The 26262-nt window shown below is 37.0% G+C and overlaps 1 protein-coding gene across 1 annotated transcript in view; it reads right to left on the bottom strand.

Moving 5' to 3' along the window:
* The window catches only part of LOC111140676 (pecanex homolog 4), a 42752-nt gene extending 33957 nt beyond the window's left edge, over positions 1 to 8795 (bottom strand). The window contains exon 1 of the mRNA XM_022492888.1: positions 8596 to 8795. The gene's annotated coding sequence lies outside the window, so the exon portion shown is untranslated. The remainder of the gene's footprint in view (positions 1 to 8595) is intronic.
* Between the last annotated feature and the right edge of the window lie 17467 nt (positions 8796 to 26262).

Here is a 26262-nt window from a genome sequence, read left to right as displayed (position 1 = left end):
AGCTCAGGTCATGATCCCAGGGTTCTGGGATTGAGCCCAGCATCAGGCTCTCTGCTCAGCAGGGAGCCTGCTCCCCCACGCCCGCCCCCCACTCCCCGCCTGCCTCTCTGCCTGCTTGTGATCTCTGTCTGTCAAATAAATAAATAAAATCTTTTAAAAAATTATTACTACTTTAGAGAACCTTTTGTTATACTGTTAGGAAGTTCTTTAATTGAAAACACCATTTTTTTATCTTCTGGCCATTGGCCTTAATTCTACACAGAATAAGTCACAGCTTTTACTTACATGGCAGCCCTACAAGTACTCACAAAATAACAGAACTGCAGGGCCAAATGGAACCTTAGTCATTGATGGTTCAATCTCAAGGAATGAAAAGACTGCTTCCCCCCTCTGAATGAGCTTAACTCCTGTCCTGATGTCAGGCTCAATGTACTCACCTATTCTGATAGGGTTGTTCTATAGAAGCCAAAGGGTAAGTAAGGGCATACTCCTGTGAGCAGGCACAAATATTTTGATTTCAATTATCTACAGAAGATGCTATCAGAAAGGAAAAGGAACTTGGATGTCTGTCCTAGGCTTTTAAAAGAGACCGGATATGCCTGGAATTTTCCCGGAGAGTTAGGTAAAAGCTGGTCCCTCTTGTTCCACTGAAGCTATCAGGAACAAGGTGAGATGGCTCACTGGGAAGGGAAGACAGAAACTGAAGACACCTTATAAACCAGATTATCTAGCTCCATGTACTTCAGAATCTTTGGTAGAGCTTAGTTTAAGCTCTTACTCATTTGACAGAATACTCTGTGATTATATTCCAAACAGTGAGATATTCTGAAGATCCGTTATTGATGTGGAAACAGAAAGATGCCATGAAATGCTGAAAAGTAAAATAAACACATTGATGATCTCATTTGCATTTAAAAAAAAAAAGAGTATACACACTTAGGTGTATACATAATCCATGGTTATGTATAGTTCGTATAGGTGTGAAAAGTTCCAGAGAGCATACATGGTAGGTAGGCTGTGCTTGTGTATTTTACATAGGACATTTTGATACCTCTTCAAGCGACCACATAACCTCTAAAATTCTCAGCCCTATGCCCTACAAACACATCCTGCCCTTTTCCTTCTGGGTGCTTCTGCTCATGCCCTTTCCTTGGTCTAGGATGTCCTTTCTTTCTTTCCCTAATTGGTATTCTTGGTCAACTTTAAAGATTGAATCTAATCCTTTCTGAAAATTTCCCGGAACACTCTCTTCTCTCTGCATATCAAACATTGCTTGTTCATACTACTCATTTTGTAACATGTATCAACATAGGGCATTTCTTGTATTGTTCACCTCTTTATGTATTATTTTTAAATTATGTATGTCTTTTCTCTAACAATAAGTTATTTGTGGGAAGAGGCCAAATCTTGAGACACTTCCAATTCTCCATAATATGTAGTAAAATACCTTGGTATGGAGAGGAATATAATACATTAATGGTAGAGCTTAAGTAAGATGATTAAAAGAAAACATTAAACACTGTCATTTAAAGGGGAAGTTGGAAATTTGACAAGTAGCAAGTACGTTTATTTCTAGTATGGGTATTTTCTTTCTAATATTTTAAGGATAAAAGGGAATTGTAGCACAACAAATACTAGAAATTCATCAAAGCAAAAATTATGATGAGTGAAGTAAGTCAAGCAGAGAGTCAATTATCATATGGTTTCACTTACTTTTGGAGCATAAGGAATAATATGGAGGACACTAGGAGAAGGAAAGGAGAAGTGAGTTGGGGGAAATCAGAGGGGGAGACAAACCATGAGAGACTGTGAACTCTGAGAAACAAACTGAACATTTTGGAGGAGAGAGGGGTAAGGAGTTGGGTAAGTCTGGTGGTGGGTATTAAGGAGGGCACGTATCGCATGGAGCACTGCATGTGGTGCATAAACAATGAATCTTGGAGCACTGAAAAAAAATTAAATTAAATTTTAAGAATTATGATAAACTGGTACTGTGTGATTTTTAATTTAGTTACAGATCCTGGAATATTTAAAAAATATTTTCTTCATAGGAAGCAACACTTAACATTTATTCAGAAAAACATTCTAAATCCTAATCTGGATTAGTAGAATAGAAAGGAAAATCAGAATAATTAAAATTTAGTTCCTGAATGAGATTTTGGCATATATTCTCAGAGACAATTCCCAGACTGATGCATTTTTATGGCTGCTGCCTCCAACATGTTAAAATGAAAAATGTCTCAAGATTTAGGGGGAAAAAAGTGTCGTGAAAAGAAAGGTTACGGGATAAAGATGGCATCAAAACATTGATTTGGGCCATACGCTTTCTTCATATGCTACTCTGAAAGTGGGCCAACAAAGTAGCCATAGAAACGCTGCTTTGTTTGGAATTCGAGCCATGTTTCTTATGCATTATCCAGAAAGGCGAGAAACAGATCAATTTGGCAATGTACCAGGGGGGAATTTTTATTTTTCAACTTTAATGCAGGAATCAGGCAAGATATCAATGTGAAAAATCCCTTAAAACAAATAAATAAACAAGCAAAAAGATAACAAAGTAGCAGTTCGGGGAGATTACAATAAATTTATAGTTTTCTTAGTTTGGCAAACAGAATTTCTAAAAACATAAGTTTTAGCCAATCGTCTGATTTTTATTTAGTGAAATTTACTTGTTTTTAACTATCACATTATTTTTATGGATTGGTCAATTTCGTTCATTGAACCTACACTTCCTTTTTCTGTTCTATTGGATTCAGATTTTTTTTTATGATAAGAATACTTAACATGAGATTTACCCTCTTAAAATTTTAAGTGTATAATATAGTATTGTTAAGTAGCAACACAACATTGTACAGATCTCTAGAATTTATTCATATTATAAAACTAAAACTTTATATAGCAAGTCTTCTTCCTGTTTCTTCCTCCCCCAAGCTCCTGGCAACCTTCAGTCTACTCTGTTTCTGTAAGTCTGACAATTTTAGATACCCCATATAAGAAGAACCACGCAATATTTGTCTTTTTCTGATTGGTTTATTTCATTTACCATAATGTCTTCAAGGCTTATCTATGTGATCACAAATGGCAGGATTTCCTTCCCTTCCAGGGCTAAATAATTTTCCATTGTATGTATATAACACATTTTCTTTATCCATTCATCTGTTGACAGACAGTGGGTTATTTCTGATTTTCGGCTATGGTGAATAATGCTGCAGTGAACACAGGAGGGCAAATATTTCTTCAAGATTCTGATTTCAATTCTTTCAGATAAATTCCCTTAAGTGGGATTGCTGGATCATATGGTAGCTCTATTTTTAATTTTTTGAGGACCTTCCACACTGTTCTCCATAGCAGACACACCACTTTGCATCCTACTAACACTTTACACAGATTCTAATTTTTCCACATCCTTGCCAACATCTGTTATTTTTCTTTCTCTTTTCTTTTTCTAGTAGCCATCTTAACAGGTGTGAGGTGACACTGAATCCACACTTACTTATTGGGCACTTCTGCAACTGTACCTCAACTGTATTTTTATTATACCTTCAAAAAACTTACTCTATCCTATTTGTCAAATTTTATTTAATCTTTGCTCTATATTTTCCATTCCTAAGAGTACATCTTTAACCCCTAGAGGTTCATTTTTATAGAATCCTATTATTATTTAAGTAACATGGTTTATCTTTCTGAGAATATTCACTACATGTATATGTGTGTACTGCAGACAAATGTCATTTAATTTCTTTGTAAATTGCCTTTTCATGCCCTTTGCCTCTTTTTTTTTTTTTTAAGATTTTATTTATTCATTTGACAGAGAGAGATCACAAGTAGGGACAGAGGCAGGCAGAGAGAGAGGGGGAAGCAGGCTCCCCACTGAGCAGACAGCTTGATTGGGGGCTCCATCCCAGGACCCTGAGACCATGACCTGAGCCCAAGGCAGAGGCTTAACCTACTGAGCCACCCAAGCGCCCTGCCTCTTTTTCTTTTAAAGTGTTCACTTCTCTTACTAATTTGAAAGAACTTTTTAAATTTGAAGGATATTAACTCTGACATATGTTATAATCTTTTTTTCTCCCCCTATATTAACTTGCTCTTGAAGTACTGAGGATTAGAGTTCATTCTGACATTTGTTAATATAGACAAATGTGTTAACTTTCCTTTCATAGAGAAATAGCTAAATGAAAATTTAGTACTTTCCACACATTTAAACTTTTGAATACCTATGATGTACTAGGTTATGGTAATAGGCCGCCCTCTGATCTAAAGAAGTTTATAATCCAGTGGGATAGAGATCATTTCCCTCTCAAATAATTATTACTGGTAAAAATAACTCTGGAATTATTTTAATTTTCATTATCAAGAGAATAAACAATATACAAAGTTAGTTTATAAATACTATAAAATTATTAAACAAAATTAACTTCTCAAGAAAAAGTAATTCCTGCTTATTTAAAAAATGCCTACACAGGGCGCCTGGGTGGCTCAGTGGGTTAGGCCGCTGCCTTCGGCTCAGGTCATGATCTCAGGGTCCTGGGATCGAGTCCCGCATCGGGCTCTCTGCTTGGCAGGGAGCCTGCTTCCCTCCCTCTCTCTGCCTGCCTCTCTGTCTACTTGTGATCTCTCTCTGTCAAATAAATAAATAAAATCTTTAAAAAAAAAATGCCTACACAAACTTGTCAGTAATATATAGAATATCCTCATCCACGTTCCTAAAAAGTATTTTTAAAAATCTGAAAAGAAATATACTGAAGTTCTACTTTTCTAAGTATCACACCTTTACTAATGTGGGAAACAAAAAACTTCAGGTCTGGAAAAGAAACAAAATGGCTTACACCTTAGTACTCAAAAAGTATGCTATGACACAACTTAATTCTCATTTGCCCTGGATAAAATGACTTATTCCTGTTAGATCAGTTCTAATAAGAAAGCACCTGTGGACTTTTTTGATAGCCAAGTGCTAACTGTTGAGGGTATCAGTAGGAATCTAGAGATGCAAAGATAGCTATCCCTATAAATCAGAAAGCACTCTATAAATCTTGCCTAAATGCCATACCAGGGACAAACAGCTAAATTCTTGAAGAGCCTTTGAAAGACATTTAGTGCTAAAACATGAAAAACATATTTCATGTTATAGTTTATCAGTTATGTAGTAAGCAATCCCTTCTACCCACCAAAAAAAGGAAAATCTACTTAAAGACTCTTAAAGTAAAAGAACAAGCACAATAACATCCCTTTGATCTATAAAATGGTATTTATTCAAATCGAGATTTTAGGAGGGTCTTTGAATTTAAGAGTATTCTGTATATTCACAGGAATTGGTTTGTAGAGAAAGCTATGACTGGATGGAAAGGGTAAGTAGATAGCTCAAAGGATCTATTTATTGCAGATATTGGGAAAGCTTTACAGATAGAATAATGAGTTATCACTTCTATAATTCACCCTTCTCAAATGTACAACACTAGAATATGAATTATTAACATTCCATTCCTTTTGGAAAAATAAGATGGTAGAAAATAGCCAAGGGGCTCCTGGGTGGCTCAGTGGGTTGAGGCCCCTGCCTTTGGCTCAGGTCATGATCCCAGGGTCCTGGGATCGAGCCCTGCATCGGCCTCTCTGCTCAACGGGGAGCCTGCTTCCCCCCTCTTTCTTTGCCTGCCTCTCTGCCTACTTGTGATCTCCGTCAAATAAATAAATAAAATCTTTAAAAAAAAATAGCCAAAAGTCACACCAGTGTATCACAAATGTGCAGCAGGCCCTGCTGACACTTCTCTCCCAATCTAACCTTCCCACTCTGCAAACATTTTACCAATTCAAAGCAATCAATAAGTTTTTCTTTCAAAGTCAAGTGTCAGGTGAATGAAGTGTACCATTCACACAGATTACCAAAAAAACCCAACTTGCTTTACAGAAAACTGAGAACCAGTGAAATTAAGTGACTTAACACACCACGTCAGTTGGTAGCTAACTGAGTTTTTAAATTATACCAAGCCATTGACAAATGAAAGGGAATTTCATTTTTGAGGCCAGAGAAATAGAAGGATAATTTGGGAAAAAGAGTTTTCAGGGAAAAGTGGGACTGAGAGGAATCTCCAAAATGTCAAATGGGCAACTTTTGTTAGCTAAGCCAGCATGAGGACACTGGCACATACGACTTCTGAGTAAGAGATAAAGAAACACAAATGGGAAAGTGTCTAGAAGGAAAGGTTCTCACCATCAAGAAAATGAAAACCCACGAAATAGGAAAAAATTTTTGCAAATCATATATATGATAAGGGACTTACATCTAGAATATATAAAGAACACTTACAATTTAATAGTGGGAAAAAAAAGCCAATTTAAAGGATTAAAGTAGGCATTCTGCAAGGATACCATACAAATCGCCAATAATCACACAAGACAATGCTCAACATCATTACTCACTCATTTGAGAAATGCAAACCAAAAGTGAAACAAGATAGCACTTCAAATCCACTTAACTGGCTATCAAAAATAGTACTGGTGAGGAACCTCCACACCAGTACTATTTTTGATAACCAGTCACATGGATTTCAATGTCCATAATCACCAAACTGTGGAAAGAACCAAGATGCCCTTCAAAAGACCAATGGATAAAGAAGATGTGGTCCATATACACAATGGAGTATTACTCAGCCATCAGAAAGGATGAATACCCAACTTTTGTACCAACATGGAGGGGACTGGAGGAGATTATGCTGAGTGAAATAAGTCAAGCAGAGAAAGTCAATTACCATATGGTTTCACTTACTTGTGGAACATAAGAAATAGCATGGAGGACATTAGGAGAAGGAAAGGAGAAGGGAAGTGGGGGAAATCGGTCAGGGAGATGAACCATGAGAGACTGTGGAGGCTGAGAAAGAGTTTTAGAGGGGAGGGAGTGGAGGGGATGTGTGAGCCTGGTGGTGGGTATTAAGGAGGGCATGTATTTCATGGAACACTGCGTGTGGTGCATGAACAATCAATCTTGGAACACTGAAAAAATAAAACTAAATTAAAAAAAATAGTATTGGTGAAATTGTGGAGAAAACCAAACCCCCAAGTTATAAGGTAATGGTGCAGCTGCTTTCAAAAACAGTCTGGCAGTTCCTAAAAATGCTAACCATAGAGTTACTGTATGACCTATTAATTCTATTGCTGGGTATTTACCCAAGAGAAATGAGAACATAAGTCTACACAAAAATTTGTACACAAACATTCATAGCAGAAATATTAATAGCCAAGAAGTGAAAACACCCAAAATGTCCATCAACAGATTACATAAAATGTGGTATATCCATATGATGTAATATTATTAGGTTATAAACAAGAATGAAGCACTGACTTATGCTACAACATGGACGAACCTTGAAAACAGAATGCTAAGAGGAAGACAATCACAAAAGGCCACATATTGTATGCTTTCCTATATATGAAATGTCCAGAACATGCAAATCTATAAAGACAGAAACAAGTTAATGTTTGCCTAAGGCTGCGATGGGAGGGAGTAATTATCCTAAAGGAAACAGGGCTTTTTGAAGGGGCAATGAGATGTTCTAAAATCGACTGTAATAATACTTGCACAATTCTGTGAATATACTAAAACCACTGTACACTTTTAAAAATCTTTAATACATTTTAAAAAATTTAGTGTAAATTCCAGTTATTTAACATACAGTGTAATATTAGTTTCGGGTGTTGAATTGTCCACTTTTAATGACTGAAGTCTATGGAATGTGAATTATATTTCAACAAAGTTCTTACAAAGGAAAAAGAAACAGAAAAGTTCCCTAACCATGTACTGTCTGTTAATAACCAGTAGGAAATTTAAGAGTGGCTGCCAGGTGTCCCAGTTAAATCACTAAAATGGCAATATCTGGTCATGAGTCTGGCTCTGGATGCTGTGACAGGGTCTGGAGACTTGGAATGGGTGGCAGTGGACACTCAGTAATACAAAGGATAGTCTTTGCTCTAGTTGTAAGAATGATTCACTAAATACATGTATATATATATATACATATATGTGTATATATATACACATATGTATGGCTGAATAAAAGAGAATGACTGGTAAAGAGTAGATTATCAATTCACAGTTCTGATAAATAACCTCCGATGTTGTAGATTTCATTTATGTAAACACTGGTCCTTGACAGAGTTGTGAAGAGAGGCAGCAGATGGCGGGGGGGGGGAGAGTTACTCGTGTTCAGGGGGTCAGAAATTGACCAAGTTGGGGCAAACGCGGTTTAGTTGGAGGTAAGGAAAGAGTACAGCACTAAAGGACGCAATTTGTACACTATATTGGGGTAACAAGGACATCACTAAATCAAGACTCAATGGACGGTTCTCCATTCCGCAAGTGTCTCTTAGAAACAAAATGCAGTAACTCAACAAGCTAAAGCAGTCTTCTGAAAGAAAATTAAAGTCCTAGTGGACTGATTCCTCTTGCCACGGGGTTCACCTTCGGTGTAAAAAATGCAACAATCGCACTTGAAAAACAAGAAATCTGTGGCAATTAAAACTGCAAGAACAATGTGCCTCTGCATAGGCTTGGAAATTCGGTGCCTAAGAAGTCCCCAGGTGGGTGTCGGGGATGGAACGTACCTCGAGTCACTCGAGGGAAGAAGCGACGCGAAGGAATCCCGGGAACTGCATTTTTGCAGGTAAACCCGGATTGGGCGATCCCGCCCGGAGGCTGCCTGCGACCCGAACGCAGAGGCTGAGAAGCTCCAGCGGCCAGGCAACCAGCTCACGGCGATCGCACCCGAAGCATCTCCGCGTTTCCATAGCTAACGTCAACTCTAGCGGGCGCCACCGCCGTGGAACTCAGATCTCGCTCGGGGGCGGTTCGGGCGCTTGGCTCGCTCCGCCCCTCAGCTAGTGCTCGCCCTGGGGCGCTTCCCCAGCCTCCGGGTAGGCGAGGCCGAGGTAGGGAAGAGGCGGGCTTCGTCCACTCCAGGTGTGGGCCCACACTCCTTTGCTAAGGTGTCGTGGGAGTCCCTCCCGCTCCGGCTTCGCCTCGGGCCTCCGTCGAGGCGAGCGGGAAGGGTCTCAAGCAAGCCCTGCCCTTTCACCCGGGACCGCGCCCCTACGCAAGAGCGCCGTTTCCCTGGTGACGTGACGTATCCGAAGGAGTGGGTAGCGCTTTCTGGCAGATTGACGTGCGGCCGCCATTTTGAGAGCTTTGGCTTGTGGGTGGTCTGACTGCTGCACTGGAGTGTAGTGTGACGCCAACCGCTCGCGATCTCGCAATTTCCATTAACCACATCCTCACTTTGGCCATCACCACCCAGCACACCGACGGTAATAAATGCTTTTAAAATTAAAATTTTAATAAATACTTCATACATCCGTTTCGGCTTGGAAGATTTGGAACTAAATATACGTGCTAGCTGTTGCCCTTTGTTGCATACTTTTTCTCCGTGAGGAGATTCTTAAATGCAAGGAAACAAAATGTCCCATCATTGAATCATGCTACTAAGAAGGTATCTGTTTATTAATAAAATAAGGCAAAGTCCACATATCCTAATGGGAAAAAAAAAAAAAAAAAAAAAAGCCGCGGCGCACTGTTAATACTCAGAGGCAATTTAAGATCGGGCAATCTTTATAGGGTGAACCCAGAGTACCCCGTTTTGCTAGTTTAAAGTTACACGTCCATCGCCTCCATTTTCCATGAAGTTTTGATTTCTTCCTCATGTTCTGGACATCTTCCAGATTGCTAGCTGGAAGTCACAAGGCGGTCCCTTAGAGCATTTAATTGGTAATTGGTCTCAAATGAGTTAGAGGCTCTCTAAGGGAACTCCGAAGCCAATTTGTCACTATTAAGGTACTTGTGTTTCCCTAAGTGATTGACATTCTAGCAATTCGGCATGCTTGGGACTCCTGAGTGCTCAAGGACTGTCTTCTTCGGATCTCCTTACCTCAAGACTATGAATACGGCCTTTTTTTTTTTGGTTTGTTTTCTGGCTTTACTGGAAATGGCTTTTTTCTTAAGCATCTAGGTTTCAGACCATAATAGGAAAACTTTTTGTGTGTTAATATTAGAAGAAAACCAAAGCTTATATACATATATAGATAGATACTACTTTATTTAGGGGGAAAACGTAATTTATTCTTAAGTATATGGAAGAAAATCCTGTGCAGTTTCATTGCCGTACATATACTTGTCTTCAAAGACACCATTAGTGGTCTGAGGGGGAAATGGACTCTTAATGTTTCCCATACTTTGGGGGAAGGCAACCTTAGTTGTCATCGGTCTGGGTACCACATTAAGCATCTTTGAGGCATTTGCAATTGCTAGGAAGTCAGTGTGGTGTGATTAAGAGTAGAGGCGGTGGAAGAAGAGAGGCTCAGAAGTCCTAAGTTGTCGGAACCCTGACATCACAGTTCACTACTTGTGTGATATAGGGGTTACCTAATCTCCTTGGTGCTCAGTTTTCAAATCTTGTAGGATAGGGTTAGTAATAGAGAAAATTTATCACAAAGGGGGTTGGGTAGATTGGATTAAATAACTAGATCATTTAGTTAGGCACAGCTTAAGTGCTTAGTGAGAATGAGCTATTTTCTTCATGTAGAGAGGCTGTATTTTTGTCACCCTAAATTACGTATAGTTCAACCAGAATTAATATTTTTGTTGTTGTAATACCTACTGTAGATATTTGGTTGTTAAATTTTTCTTTTTTTCCAGTACGTTACTTTGCATTTGGAATAAAATTAGTAAAGCTTCTGATACAAGGCCTTTGGTTACATGTACACAGAAAGTACTCATTCAACATTTACTGAAATAGTGGATGATGTTTGCCAGGAACCATGCCTATTCTTGCAAATTCAAAGTCAAATAACACATGACCCTTATCCTCAAGGAATTTACCAAAATATAATGAGAGACTAACAAGGACATCAGTAATTACAGAGTGTGTGATAAACAGGCACTGGAGCCATAGAAACACAGAACTGGGACATAGGAATCATTCTAGAGAAGGAAATTCAGGATGGCTGCAACAGAGGTATAAAAATACAAGTTAGCTGGATGGAGATGTGGGAGAAGAGGTTTTCTAGAATGGGAACCATCATTCATTCATTTAGCAAATATTTAGAGCATAAGTCAGGTATATATGAGCCCTATTTAATCTTAACCTTATGGAGGTAGCTTATTATTATTCTCATTTCACTACTCTCATTTCTCATTTTACTTCAGAAGAGTAAAATAAAGGAGATTTGGAATTTAACCTATATGTGTATGTCTTCAAGATCCATATTTTTTGTTAATCCTGCTGATTGACATAAAACAAAACATTACCAATAATCTGGAGCTGCTTCTTTAGCCAGAGGAAATGTTTACCCAGCCATTATCATGGCATACATGTTTTTATGTAATGGTAATGCCCATTTTCAAGTACTCCTCTTGCCAAAAAGTAAAAAACAAACAAAAGAATGCAAAATTATAAAACCCTCACTCTGCCCCATTGCCCACAGACTACTGACCAGAGGGCTCTGAAAATAATAATAGAGCTGCAACACAGGGTAAGGTGATTTAAAGTGGAGAAGTGGCTTCAGGGAATTTGAAAGCTGAGCTTCCAGGGCAAGGCAATAGAAAAGCTAAAATTTGGTAAAGGTTTGGATCAGGGTGGGGAATAGGTAGGGGGTAAGGAGATCAAAGAAAAAGATGAGCCTAAGCTTTAAGCTGTGTGACCACAAAGTTTGAGTTACCCTTAAAGTAAGTATAGGAGGAAAAACAGTTTTGCAAAGAAAGATAATCCACTTTGAGACATTATGTGTTTTTAGGGCTTTTGGGATATGTCCAGTTCCAGATACAGGATTGGACCCTGGGAGACAGGTCAAGACATAGAGATTTGGAAGTATTCTACATTTTATTGTTGTTGTTTTTAATTTTTTATTTATTTGACACAGAGAGAGAGACAGCGAGAGAGGGAACAGGAGCAGGGGGAGTGGGAGAGGGAGAAGCAGGCTTCCCGCTGAGCAGGGAGCTCGATATGGGGCTTGATCCCAGGACCCTGCGATTATGACCTGAGCCGAAGGTAGAGCCTTAACAACTAAGCCACCCAGGCACCCCTGGAAGTATTCTACATTAAAAAAAATTTATTCGAAATCATGAGATTAAAAGAGAATGCCAAGGTTTGGATATTAGTGAACGTGAAGAAAACCATTGGGAGAGAAAAAAGGGACTTTCAAATGAGATGATTAGTTTTTTACATGGCTTGTTGAAATTCATCTAGTTTCTTTATGTCACAAAATATATGCATATAAATGTATATAAAGACCATGTGAATGAAGATGTGGTGGGTAGTGATTTTAGTATGTTCACAGGCATATGGGTTGGGTGACATTGAGTTATACGGATATTAAAGATGGAGTAGGGGATTATGGTAAGTGAAGTAAGTTAGAGAAAGACAAATACCACATGACCTCACTTATATGTGAAAATCTAAAAAAAACAAAACCAAAAACAAACAAAAAGCGGAAACAGACTGATAAATACAGAAAACAAATTCATGGTTACCAGTGTGGAGAGGAATGGGGGGATGGGCAAAATAGGTGAAAGATAGCAAGAGATTCAGGCTTCCAGTTAGGAAATGAGTAAGTCACAGGGATAAAAGGTACAGCATAGGGAATATAGTCAGTGGTATTATAATAAGGTAGTATGGTGACAGGTGGTGGCTGCACTTATAGTGAGCATAGTATAATTTATAAACTTGTCCAGTCTGTGTGTTGTGCAGCTAAAACTAATGTAACTGTGTATCAACTGTACTTCAATAACATAAAGACAAGGAGTGACCAATTGTTAGTTATAAAGTTTCACATTGAAACTTCCTTTAATACAGAAAAAATTTCATACTAGATAAACATTTATAAATAGGACTATAAACAATGTATAATGTAATCATAGCTTGCCATTAACTAGTTTTAAACTTTGTTGTAAAATACAATATATTTTAAATTACAATTCTGAAAAGTTTATATTAATATCTGGTAAGTACAGGGTGAAAAGGATAGAATTTTTCAGAATTTGGTTTTAAGAACTTTTAATTGTCTTGTGTGGTTCTTAAATTTCATTATTATTTCCTATCAATAATTTCACAGATAAGGTTTTTAATTTTAGGAGTGTTTTAATTAATATTATTTTAGAAAGTTGTCACCACTGGAAACTTATTTTAGGTATTTGTTTAAAAAGAGCATAGTAAAATTGTTGATAGACTGAAAATCACTAAATTGGAATATTTAAAAGGCTAGAGTTTCATTTTTAAAATTATGTTAAAATTTTTAAGAGTTTGTGAATGTAACTTTCACTGACTGAAAGATCAAACTCTAAATATCTACATGTGTATTCACTATTTCACTCTTTACAAAAATTAAGGTATATGTAGATCTGAATTACAACAATTTCCCCTTATTTTGGCACACATAAGTAAGAGCGGACTATGCAGATGAGATTTCATAGTCTTTATTCCCAGCATCCTACACTAAGATTGGAACATAAATTAACCTCTTCTATTACACTGTTACCAAGGATATATCTCAGTAATACTAATTTCTAAAGCTAGAGCTGAAGTTTTTAGATGTCCTTTTCTTGGCGTTTACCTGCTAACTTCTTTATTTATAAGGCTACCAACTGTTTAGGATCATGTGAACATTATCTTCACTTTCCTTTAGAATGAATATATAAGGAAATGCAATGAACAAGTCGCCTGATAAAATTTTTGTTTGAAATTGTAATTGAATGTGTGTTTAGGGGGAGGGTGGAGAGGGAGAATAGTGTAATTTGTCTAAAGGTAGAGGAAAGTTTAAATACCTTCTCACAATCTCTCCAGATTCAAGATACTATTGCTGTTGAATGAAAAAGTCCACATGGTTAGAATGACTTCCTACAGCTTACAATGGGATGCTCCCTTTGGGTTAATATATTTAAAAATATGAAAACTGGCAATTATTCACAGAAAAATATTTAAGGGAAATTAAACCACATGTAGCAAAAAAACAAAACACAAAAACCTTGTACAAAAACTATATATCAACAACAAAATTTATACATAAAATATAAATAACAGTATCAACAGTAACCAATGTTGGTGGGATAGTAGATTGGAGGTACACTTTGAAACTAGCTTGGCTCTGCAGTTCCCTTTGACAGAGAAATTTCATCTCTAGAAATCTACTTTATAGATTTCTCACCTAAGTATGCACTGATATTTGTACAAAGATGTATTTACAATGTAGCAAAACAGAAAACATTCTTCAACAGAGAACAAGTTAAATAAGGTAAATAAAGTATATCTGCGTGTATTGCTATGCAAACCTGTCTAACTTAAGTAAAAAATTTAAAATTTACTATTTGTATAACTTAAAAGTTATAGTATGATTGTAAGGGCCTATTTAGCCAGAGTGATTTCATCCTGGTTAAACAGTGATTTTGTTGTTTATGCAGTAAAACTTAAACTGACCCTACCCCTCACCCCCCAGGGGAACTTACTTAAAAGCAAGTCCGGGAAACCAGTAAAATATGGTCAACCAGTCCCTGATAACAGAGCCCAAATACAAGGGCAGGTCAGGTCAGGTGGAGATATCAGAGCCCGAATTCAGGGATGAGTCGGGCCAGGTGGAGACATCCAATCAGTGGGGCGTGCATACTGTCTCCCCAGCTACCAAGGAGTGTGGGCCCCACCTTTTGGGCGCCAATCCTGACCAAGGTGATAGGCTAGTTCAAATAGCTACTATGGGGTGAATTGTAATTCACTTGGCCACCCGTGTGTGACCTAGCATGACTGTGCAGCTTTCTCTGTGTGTTGCAATCTCATTGGCCACCTGTGCGTGGCCGGGCTCAACCACATGGCCTTTGCTCTATAAAAGTTAGTCTGTGAGGCTGGGAGTCAGTTGCTCTCTCGGTAAGAGGCGGCCCCGAATAGTTGGTTTGATTCTCGATGCTTGGCGTGAAATAAAGCTTTGCTTGACTTTCGTTTTGTATCAGTCTCGCTCCTTTGATCACAGACCCTAACGTGATCTTATGTTAAAATCTAGATGTATGCATGAGCATGCTTTGTATACGCTTATTTTTGAAGGATACATAAGGAACTATGAGAGAAGTTAACCTCTAGAAGTTAATCGGGGTTTGATGGGAAGGGAAACTTTTACTTTTTATGTTACTCTTTTGTGCTGTTGAAGTATTTTTAACAGTTTGTATCACTTTTGTAATCTTCAAATATAAAATTACACTCAAAATTAAACTGACAATCAAAAATATCTCTACATCCTGCCCCCCAAAATCCCACCAAGCCTCTATATAACTTGAAAGGTGGCATAGTGGATTTTTGTTTTTATAATAGTACCTTTATCCAGAAAATGATTGGAAGATATAGTTGCTAGTTTCTATGAGTAAAAGATTACAGTATTGATGCTTTTATAGGGAGAGAAATGCTGTTATTTTTAAATGTTATATTACAGTTGGAAATTATAATGTTATAATTTATAATTATAATGTTCTAATCAGAGACTGCTTAGAATCTGGACCACTCCAGTGATATATCTGCAGGAATCCTTGAAGTGAGTTCATTTTATAGTAAGTGAGAGCCTTTGCTGAACTTATATATACATTCTCAAGATTAGAATTTCTTTGCAATGTTGCATATAAAATTTTAATTTTTGGTATATATGTAAATTTTATGCATTTAGTGTTATTTATACAGACATGTATATATGCTATATATAACATAAAATATATGGGAATCCTATTTTATTGAATGAGCAATATCTAAATGTTAATGGAAGAAATTTACTTTTTTTTAATGGAAGAAATTTTCATACATGGCTTGTCTTTAGCAATATAATTTTTTTTTTTTGTAAGATTTTATTTGTAAGTAATCTCTACACCCAGTGTGGGGCTTGTGGGGCTTGGACTCACAACTCCAAGATCAAGAGTCCCACACTCCACTGACTGAGTCAGCCAAGCACCCCTAGCCATATAATTTTAAAGTACAACAATTTTGGGGGGCTCCTGGGTGGCTTAGTCAGTTGAGCATCCAACTCTTGATTTAAGCTCAGGTCATGATCTCGGGGTCATGAGATGGAGCCCCACGTTGGTCTCTGTGCTGGGCGTGGGGCCTGCTTAAGATTCTCTCTCTCTCCCTCCTGTTGCCCCTCCCCACACCACCATCTCGCTCTCTAAAAAAATAAAGTACAACCATTTTTAATAAAACTTATTCCAGTAATTACACAATTTTTTTTACCAGAGTTGCTTTTTAGGCTTATAGCTTAAATGAAAACCAATGTACAGAAATGAATATTAGAATAATTATTAATCCTACTGAATTAAAATTCTGTTGTATATGAATTTCAAGCCAAATACTGGATTCATGTTTATACATAGAAATTTTCCTCCTAAAAGACTTTGGAATTAGAAAATGTATTTAACAACAAAGAGCAACAGGCAAGAAAGAGATGTATTAACTTGTGGAAGCAACCATGTGTTAAGAAACAGGGGAGATGAGTGGGGGAATGGGTTAAATAGGTGATGGGGATTAAAGAGGACACTTGTGATGAGCACTGGGTATGTAAGCATTGAATCACTAAATTCTACTTCTGAAACAAATATTACACTGTATGTTAACTGGAATTTAAATAAAAACTTAAAAGAAACAATGGATCATTTTTGTGGTTTTATATAAAATTATGGATTTTTTCCCCTGTGAATCTTCTCCCTCATAACTTTTTCTTTGGGTAACAATAATAAAATTTTAGAGACAAGCTTTTTTTAAAGGGCACATAGGGCCTAACATATGTAATAAAAACCAACATATATTTATGTTCTCTGCTGAAAAATTCTAATGAAAATATTTTTATTTAGAGTGGCCCAGTTAGTGTAGAGGCATACACTTTGAATTCCACAATTCAGTCAGTGTTCCTGTGCAACTTGATCCTCTATCATTGATATACCCAGATATACTCTGGGCTAGAGCACTGGACTATGAAAACCTAAAAGTTACACTCTATAAAAAGATTTCCTTTTGGAATCTGTGTTCCTTTTCCCCCAACATTTTTTAAAAAAGAACTATCGTGCATCTTAAAAATACTAACCTGAATGTGAAGTGAATTCCTCCAGGAAGAATTTTTATTCCTTTTTTTTCTGGTGCACATGGTGAATAATATTTGCCTTATGAGAACGTGAACAAGGAGGGCCCTAAGCTAATTTCCCCTCCTTTTAATTATAGCATTAATATCCCATCCATTACTACCTCCTCCCAAAGAAAAGGACTCATTCTGTTCAGAAACAAAAGCAGTCCTACCTGAGAACCCTCTACGATACTTTGTACCCTTTTCATAATTTCTATTTACTGGACCAATATTTTTCTCACTCCTTGTCAAAGCATTAATTCAAACAGTGATTTCTTCCTTCTTGGAAAATGGACATGGGAACTTCAGATTATAATGTGGAAATTTAAGAAAACAGTGCTCTGAGTGTGAAGGAAAGTTATGCAAATTTTTAAGGTGTATAAGTTTTCTAAATAATCACACTTTAAACATAGGAATGAGCTTTATTTATTGTTAAGCAGGCCTTCACGAAACATGATTATCGTTGTAAAACTGAATTCTGCTGACTTTAGTATTGACCACTTTTACTGGGACAGTGATTTCTGTCAGTATTAACATAAGGTAATTTGAATTTGTCACTTTAATCAGAATTAATTAACAATTTAGTTCCTGAGGGGTCTCTCTTTAAGGTCAATTAAATAAAAATGTGAAAGCCAGTATTGTTAAGATTTCTGCTACATAATAGTCAAATTATTTTATGTTTAGCCCCTTTGATTAAAAGTAATGGTCAAAGATGCTGAAGCCCTGGAAGGTGATTTTGAAGATGGAGAAGTGCTGGAGCTACCCAGGCAGCAATCAGAAACAATTAGGAAAAATGTACCAAATGCTGCATTCTTTCTCTAGGCTGCATGACAAATTACATTTAATATTTCAGGCTTATTGCATTTTAAAATAAAGACCTCCAATAAAGCAATTTTCAAGACAACTCCAATCAAAAGATATTGCTTAAAATTTTCTTATTGCCATAGAAATGAAAAGAATGATTGTCCATGCTGATTAACTTGAAGATTGCTTTGGGAAGAATTTGACAGTTTTGCAACAGCCCCATTATAATTTACAACCCATGAAGAACAATTGAATACTATGCTGAATATCAGGATAGTTTAAATCTTCCTTTTTATTTGATAATTTTATTCTAGTACTTTAACAAAGAGAGTACCTTATAATATGTATTTTAATACATATATAATTTATTTTTATCATGATTCTTTAAAATTATTCTCAATTAGATCAAACAAAATATATAGCATAATATGTATACCAAAAATATTTGGTGATTCCTAGCATGGAAAGTTTTGTCAGTTTGGCAGGTACAAAGATGAAAAAGAAACATTACTTAATGTCAAGTAACTCACAGTTTAATGGCTAGAAAATTCACAGACAAAAAGCCAAAATAAGACAAAGAAAACCAAGAGCCAATGACATTTTGGTTACGATGAGTTGAGAGTGGCTGATACTATTTTGTTTGCTTATACATAAATGCTAAATAGAGATTGTATCTACCCAATACCATAAAAGATGGCAAGTTAGGAAAAGTGACCCCACAATACTATTTTATGTTTAGAATGAAAGGTTACAATTGAGTGAAACTACATTACACCTGACAATGAATAAGAAAATGTTTACATACCAAGAAAGATCTTTATGCTAGCAAGAAGATTCATTTTTTAATGGACCTTCTGATTTCCTGTCCAAATTTTTTATTGCTTTAAAATAGTTTAAGCCATCTAAAAAGCACTGGCTATCATAAATTAGCAAACAAAATAAGATTCAGGAATGGTGAGGATTCAGTAAAATGGCATTCTTACTTATCCATTCATGAATTCAATCAGTAAAATTGTATTGTGTGTTTACCAGGTGATAGCTTATTAGGGAATTAGAGATGAATGGAAGGATAACTCCCTCCAGTCATGGGTTACTGTGGTGAGACTGGTAGGCTAATACAAATTGTTGTGGTCCCTTTGGAAATAAATTTAGTGATATTTGTCAACAACTCTAAAAATCGTATGAACTTTTTAACATTAATACCTTCCTATGGAAAGTATTCAACAGAAAGAAAAAGAATTTATGAACATATGTATTTGTATATTTCTAATGATGTAAAATTGGAAGCAACTTGAATGGTCAAAGTTTCAATGATTAAGAAAACAATAATATTTCCCTTTGGCTGAATATAGTACAGACATTAAAATGATAAATTGGGGCTTTGTAGGAATGTCACGGAAAATGCTTAGATGTATAATGGAGAAAAAAACCCAAAAATTATATAAAGTATTACAGTTCTGTAAAAATATACAAATGAGAAAGCTTTTGGATTTTAGAAAATAATAGCTGTTCTAACATGGTTAGATGATCATTTCAGTGTTTGTTTTTGAAATGTATTTTTTTAAAAAATAAAATATTTTAATGTATAAAAGTAGTTCTCAGTTGAACTCTTGGGCATTGCCTGTGGCACTATAAAATGGTGCAGCTGCTGTGAAAAATGGTATAGTGTCTCCTCAAAAAATTAAACATAGAATTACTATATAATTCAGAAATTCTACTTCTAGATATACCCCAAAGAAGTGAAAGCAGGGACTTGAAGGCATATTTTTATACCAGTGTTCATAGCAGCATTATTCATAATAGCAGCATTATTCCATGAAAGGTGGCAGGAAACCAACTGTCCATTGATGAATGAATGGATAAGCAAAATGTGGTATGTACATACCATGGAATATTATTCAGCCTTGGAAGGAAATTCTGATACATGCTGTGGCATGGATGGACTTTGAAGACATAATGCTAAGTGAAACAAACCAGTCACAAGAAGGCAAATACTGTATGGTTCCATTTATATGAGTGTAATCAAATTCATAGAGACAGAAAATAAAATGGTGGTTGCGAGGGGCTTAGAGAAGGGGGAATAGGGAGTTATTGTTTAATGAGTACAGAGTATCAGTTTTGCAAGGTGCAAAGAGATCTAGAGATAGGTGGGGGTGATGGTAACACAACACTGTGAATGTAACTAATGCCATTCATCTGTACAATTAAAAATGGTTCAGATGGTAAATTTTATGTGTGTTCTACCACATTTGAAAAAACAAAGGTAAAAATGGTAAATTTTATGTTTTGTATATTTTACTACAATAAATTTTTTTTTTAGGTGATTGAAGCTATGGATGAATTTCTAGATGTGCATCAGAAGTTGAAAAGAGGGCTAGTCAATAGATTTAAAAATACAGTACCATGAAAAAATGAAATATATAAAGCAGTTAGGAAAAGAATATTTTTATTCTTTTATTTAAATTCAATTAATTAACATATAATGTATTATTAGTTTCAGAGGTAGAAATCAGTGATTCATCAGTCTTATATAATACCCAGTGCTCATTACATCACATGTCCTCCTTGATATCTATCACCCAGTTACCCATCACCCCACCCTCTCCTCTCCAGCAACCCTGTTTGTTTCCTATGATTTTTTTAAAATTATGTCACCATACAGTACATCATTAGTTTTTCATGTAGTGTTCCAAGATTCATCATTTATGTATAACAACCAGTGCTCCATGCAATATGTGCCCTCCTTAATACCCATCACCAGGCTCTCCTACAATTTATCTCCCTCTCTGATTTTTGTCTTATTTTTCCCTCTCTTCCCCAGTGATCCTGTTTTGTTACTTAAATTCCACACATGAGTGAGGTAATTCTTTCTCTAATTGACTTATTTTGCTTAACATAATACTCTCTAGTTCCATCCACATTGTTGCAAATGGCAAGATTTCATGTTTTTGATAGCAGAGTAGTATTCCAGTGTGTGTGTGTGTGTGTGTGTGTGTGTGTGTGTGTGTGTGTGTGTGTGTGTGACATTTTCTTTATCCATTCATTTGTCGATAGACATCTGGGTTCTTTCCACAGTTTGGCTATTGTGGACATTTGGTGCTATAAACATCGGGGAGCAGGTGCCCCTTCAGATCACTACGTTTGTATCTTTGAAGTAAGTACCCAGTGGTGCAATTGCTGGGTCATAGGGTAGCACTATTTTTAACTTCTGGAGGAACTTCCGTACTGTCTTCCAGAGTGACTGCTCCAGCTTGCATTCCCACCAACATTTTAAGAGGGTTCTGTTCCATTGAGCTATGTGTTTCTGTGCCAGTTGGAAAAATAATTTTAAGTTGAGTATCACCAAATTATATTGAATTATGTTCAAATTTATGATTTGAAATTTGTTCTACTTGCTCTTCATGCTTTTCTAAGCTCATGTATGTTGGTAGTAACAAAAAGTAATTGTCAGACTAATTTAATGTTCAATCACAATTTTAGAGATGAAAAGAGATGCTTGTGTTAGAGGTGAGAAACCAGAGGTCCAGAGAAGTTAGGATTTTATAGATAATGATAAATCTTACTGTAGTGGATCCTTTGACTTTTATTATAACATCATTTAAGTTGTATCCCACCTCAGGCAAGCCAGATTATAATGTTTAAAAAAATAACCTTATGAAATATTCAATTATTTCTTTCCTATTAAGAAAAGTCTTATATCAGGGCGCCTGGGTGGCTCAGTGGGTTAAGCCGCTGCCTTTGGCTCAGGTCATGATCTCAGGGTCCTGGAATCGAGCCCCGCATCGGGCTCTCTGCTCAGCAGGGAGCCTGCTTCCCTTCCTCTCTCTCTGCCTGCCTCTCTGCCTCAGAGATCTGTGATCTCTCTCTGTCAAATAAATAAATAAAAATCTTAAAAAAAAAAGTCTTATATCAAACATGAATTTCCTATGGTATAGCTTTAATCTCTATCTTTTATTCCTGCTTTTGACTTTCTCAAGCAATTAACTTCACAGCTTTTCTTTTCCTAGACCCTAGTTCCTTTGATCCTAAGTTGCATTTTCTTTACTTTTAAAACTATCTTTTTTATGAATTGACCAAATATCCTTCCTACCCCTACTGTGGGAAGTGGGGGAATGTATTTCTTTGTTACTCTTTAATTGTAGAACTCAAAACAGAAAGGATATTATCTTCTACATCTTGTGCCTTGCACTATGTCAGAACACTTTTAGTTGCAAATGCAGCAATTGAATTCCCTGAAAGATTTATTAGCTTATGTAACTGGGAGGTCCAAGGTCAGATCTTTTAAGACTGCATCCAGGGCCTCAAAGACCACTGTCGGGACTTTCTCCACTCTTAGTTTGTATTGATTTATTCTTCAAATAGATTCTCTCTTGGTGGCAGACAAATGCTTCAGAGACTTCCAAAGGACCTAACCAGTTGAGCAATTGCAGTGGAAGAAATAAATCACTCTCGTAATGTCCGTATCTCAATTTCAGGTCCTGGGTGCCTACCCCTACCAGTGGCAGCCTCAACACTAACATAGAATTGAAAAGCAGTTTCCTAAAGGCATATGAAGAAACAAGGTAAAAAAAAACTGTCTGGGCAGACAAAAAGAACAGCTCCCATAGTTTACTATATCCACTTTATAGTGAAGCCACTTCAAAAAATTCTAAATATCAGTGTTCCTGTTCAACTCCATTAAAATGGTTTAAAACATTTCACATACTGCATATTTATTGCTTTTTGGTTGCCCCAAATTTAAATCCTTTTCTTTTGTTTGCTTCTGTGGCAGCCTTAGTGGGAAAGCAGGATCCCACCTGGAAAGCTGAAAAATACTGATGCTTGTTTTAAACTCTTAAAACTCAGGTTTTGGCAGGCAGTGTAAGTTTGGCCATGTTCCAGGGGCTTTTAATGTAATCATGGAAAGCAAAGAAGCGGGAATAGTTAGAATAGTGTCCAGTAGCACCCATGCAGCAACAAGGCAGCAGTGCCCTAATTAAATTATTCCTGTGTCATGACGTTGCCTATGATTGTGACCACTCAGCTTTCCATGGAGCTCATTCTAAGAGCCTGGTTTTCCAGCCTTCTTATTTTGTGAGCTATTCACATTGATAAATACTGTTGACTAATCTACAGAACTTAACAGATTTCACCAGTTTTCCCATTCATGTCCTTTTCCTGGTCCAAGATACAATCCAGTGTCCCATATATTACACTAGTTGTTATTTCTCCTTAGTTTTCTCCAATCTATTATAGTTCCTCAGTTTTTTTTTTTAAGATTTTATTTATTTATTTGACAGATAGAGATCACAAGTAGGAAGAGAGGCAGGCAGAGAGAGGGGAGGAAGCAGGCTCCCTGCTGTGCAGAGAGCCTGATGCGGGGCTCGATCCCAGGACCCCGAGATCATGACTAAAGGCAGAGGCTCAACCCACTGAGCCACCCAGGCGCCTCAGTTCCTCAGTTTTTTAATGCCCTTGACCCTTCTGATGAGTTATTGGCCAATTACATGTAGAATGCCCCTCAGTTTGGGTCTTTCTGATATTTTCTCATGATCTCTTTATGTATTTTTGGCAAGAATACCGCAGAACTATCAGTATATCATATCAGGGTATTACTATATCTTATTGTTGGTAATGTTAACTTTGATCACTTAAAGTGTGTTTACCAGGTTTTTCCCTTGTCAAGTTACTATTTTTCTATTTGCAGTTAAAATATATTGTGGGAGGGGGCGCCTGGGTGGCTCAGTGGGTTAAAGCCTCTGCCTTTGGCTCAGGTCATGATCTCAGGGTCCTGGGATTGAGCTCTGCATCGGGCTCTCTGCTCAGCGGGGAGCCTGCTTCCCCCTCTCTCTCTGCCTGCTTCTCTGCCTACTTGTGATCTCTGTCTGTCAAATAAATAAATCTTATTTATTTATAATCTTGTCTGTCAAATAAAATCTTTAAAAAATATATATATATAGTGGGAAAGTTCTTAGAAGCTGTTCTAATATCGTGGTTATACTGCTATCTATTTTTTTTAAATTTTATTTATTTATTTGACAGAGAGAGATCACAAGTAGACAAAGAGGCAGGCAGAGAGGGAGAGAGAGAAGCAGGCTCCCTGCTGAGCAAAGAGCCCGATGCGGGACTCGATCCCAGGACCCTGAGATCATGACCTGAGCTGAAGGCAGTGGCTTAACCCACTGAGCCACCCAGGCACCCTATACTGCTATCTATTAATTTTAGTATTCATAGATGATTACCTGTGGTATTTTCCCACAATCATCAGTATTCTTTACATGGTCCAGTGTGTTTTTCCCCCACACCCCCAAGCAATTCTCCAGTTCTTAGTAAATTTGACTGAGTGTATACAAATTTAACTTAATTCTGACATTATCTATCTGGAGATACATCAGATCTCATATGTTGAGAGTTCCGTCTCATAAGACTGGCCCTATTTCAGACACCAGCCTCAAGTTCAGGTTGTTACCTGTGCCTCTGATTGGCTATAAATTGGAGGTTCCCATAACCATCTCCTCAGATTAGATTACTTTGCTAGGGTCACTCACAGAACTCAGAGAAACATTTACTTATGTTTACCAGTTTATTATAAAAAATATAAAGGATAGAGACGAAGAAGAGGTACATAGAGCAGGGTCCAGCACAAGGTCCCTAGTGCTGGAGCTTCTGTCCCTATGAACCTGGGGTGTGCCAACCACCCTGCCATGTGGACTGTGTAACAACCTGGAAGCTCATTATGAAGAGTTGTTACAAATCTTTAATCTCTAGCTTCTACCCCACTTTCCCTTCCCAGAGGTCATGAGTGGGGCTGAAAGTTCTAACCCTTTAATTAGTGGGTCTTTCTGGTGACCAGATCCATACTGATGCTATCTACAGCCCCACCCTTTGTCACCTCATTAGCATAAACTCAGGTGTTCTTTAGAGGTTTCCTTATGAATGACAAAAGATACTCATCACTCGGAAAATTCCAAGGGTTTTAGGAGCTTTGTGTCAGAAACCAGGGATAAAGACTGAATAGATTTCTTCTTTTGCTACACAGTCTATTGAGTGCAGGAGAAAATTCTGTACCCTGATTAGTAACAAAGATTTGTAAATGTGAACCTGATTAGAAATTCTTTTCATCAGTAAGTTAAAGAAATGGCAGAGATGTTTTTGAAAGTTACAGGAAAAACTGTGTATAAATGTTAAATTATTTACTTCTGCAGAGAAGAGCACAGGTGTACAATCCAGTTATCTCTATTTATTTGTGGGGTCAATGTGATTCTTGATGGGAGTAAGGAACTTCTGTGTTGACTCTTAGTTTTGTTTTGTTGGTTTTTTTTTTTTTAAGATTTATTTATTTATTTGACAGGGAGAGAAAGAGAGAGAGAGATCACAAGTAGGCAGAGAGGCAGGCAGAGGGTGGGGCAGGGGCAGGGGGCAGGCTCCCCGTGGAGCAGAGAGCCCCATGCAGGGTTCAATCCCAGGACCCTGAGATCATGACCCGAGCCAAAGGCAGAGGCTCAACCCACTGAGCCACCCAGGCGCTCCGACTCTTAGTTTTAATCCCACTTTTCTCTTTGTGCAGAATAAACCTGGGTCCACAGCAAAGGATGGGGAAAGCTATGTAAACAACAAAGAGCTAGAACTCCCTAAATCCCCAGCCATCTCATACTTGACAGGAAGATAATAAGCTCCTTCATTTTCTCAATGCAAAAACCTTCCAGGTTGTGACTGCCATAAGTACAAAGGATAAGTCACTATGGATACATCACACTTGATTACATTATCTGATTATATAGAGCACAGATGCTCTCAAACTTAACATCCCCAAACATTTTCCCAAGATAGAGCTAGCCAGACCATAAGTTATTTTGCCTATAATTCTCATGTATTCATGTGCATGAGTTTGGTTGATTTTGTTTTCATTATACTATCACTTTCATATGGTAGAGCTCCCATTGCCAGGACAACCAAAAGTAGTCATGAGGCTTTACCGAAACCTTAATCCATAGTAGGTGGTATCAGCTTTCTGACTCCTTGGGTTGAAAAAATGCAAAACATTCTTTGCTTCTGTTGGGTGTTTCCCATTTTATCTAACTTTTCTCGAAGTTTCTATGTATACACTTCTTGAATTTATTAATCAAACTCATTTTATTTCTACCAACATTGATAAAAACCAATCTTTAATACACTAGGTTCTCTTTAGATTAATGTAGCTTTACTCAGCATTTTAGACACTAAACTCATACATGAATTACTTTTGTGTGTTTAGGAAAAACATGAAAATCTTCATGTAAGAACTTCTAGATTAAAATAGGTGAATGAATCACTGTCCCCAATTTCTAACAAAATAACAACTACAACGACAGAAACAATTAAAAAATC

The sequence above is a fragment of the Enhydra lutris genome, unplaced genomic scaffold (genome assembly GCF_002288905.1).
Source record: "Enhydra lutris kenyoni isolate GAN:26980312 unplaced genomic scaffold, ASM228890v2 scaffoldscaffold4, whole genome shotgun sequence".
NCBI lineage: Eukaryota > Metazoa > Chordata > Mammalia > Carnivora > Mustelidae > Enhydra > Enhydra lutris.
Note: the sequence above shows the minus strand (reverse complement) of the source record. Positions and strands in the feature narration are given on the sequence as shown.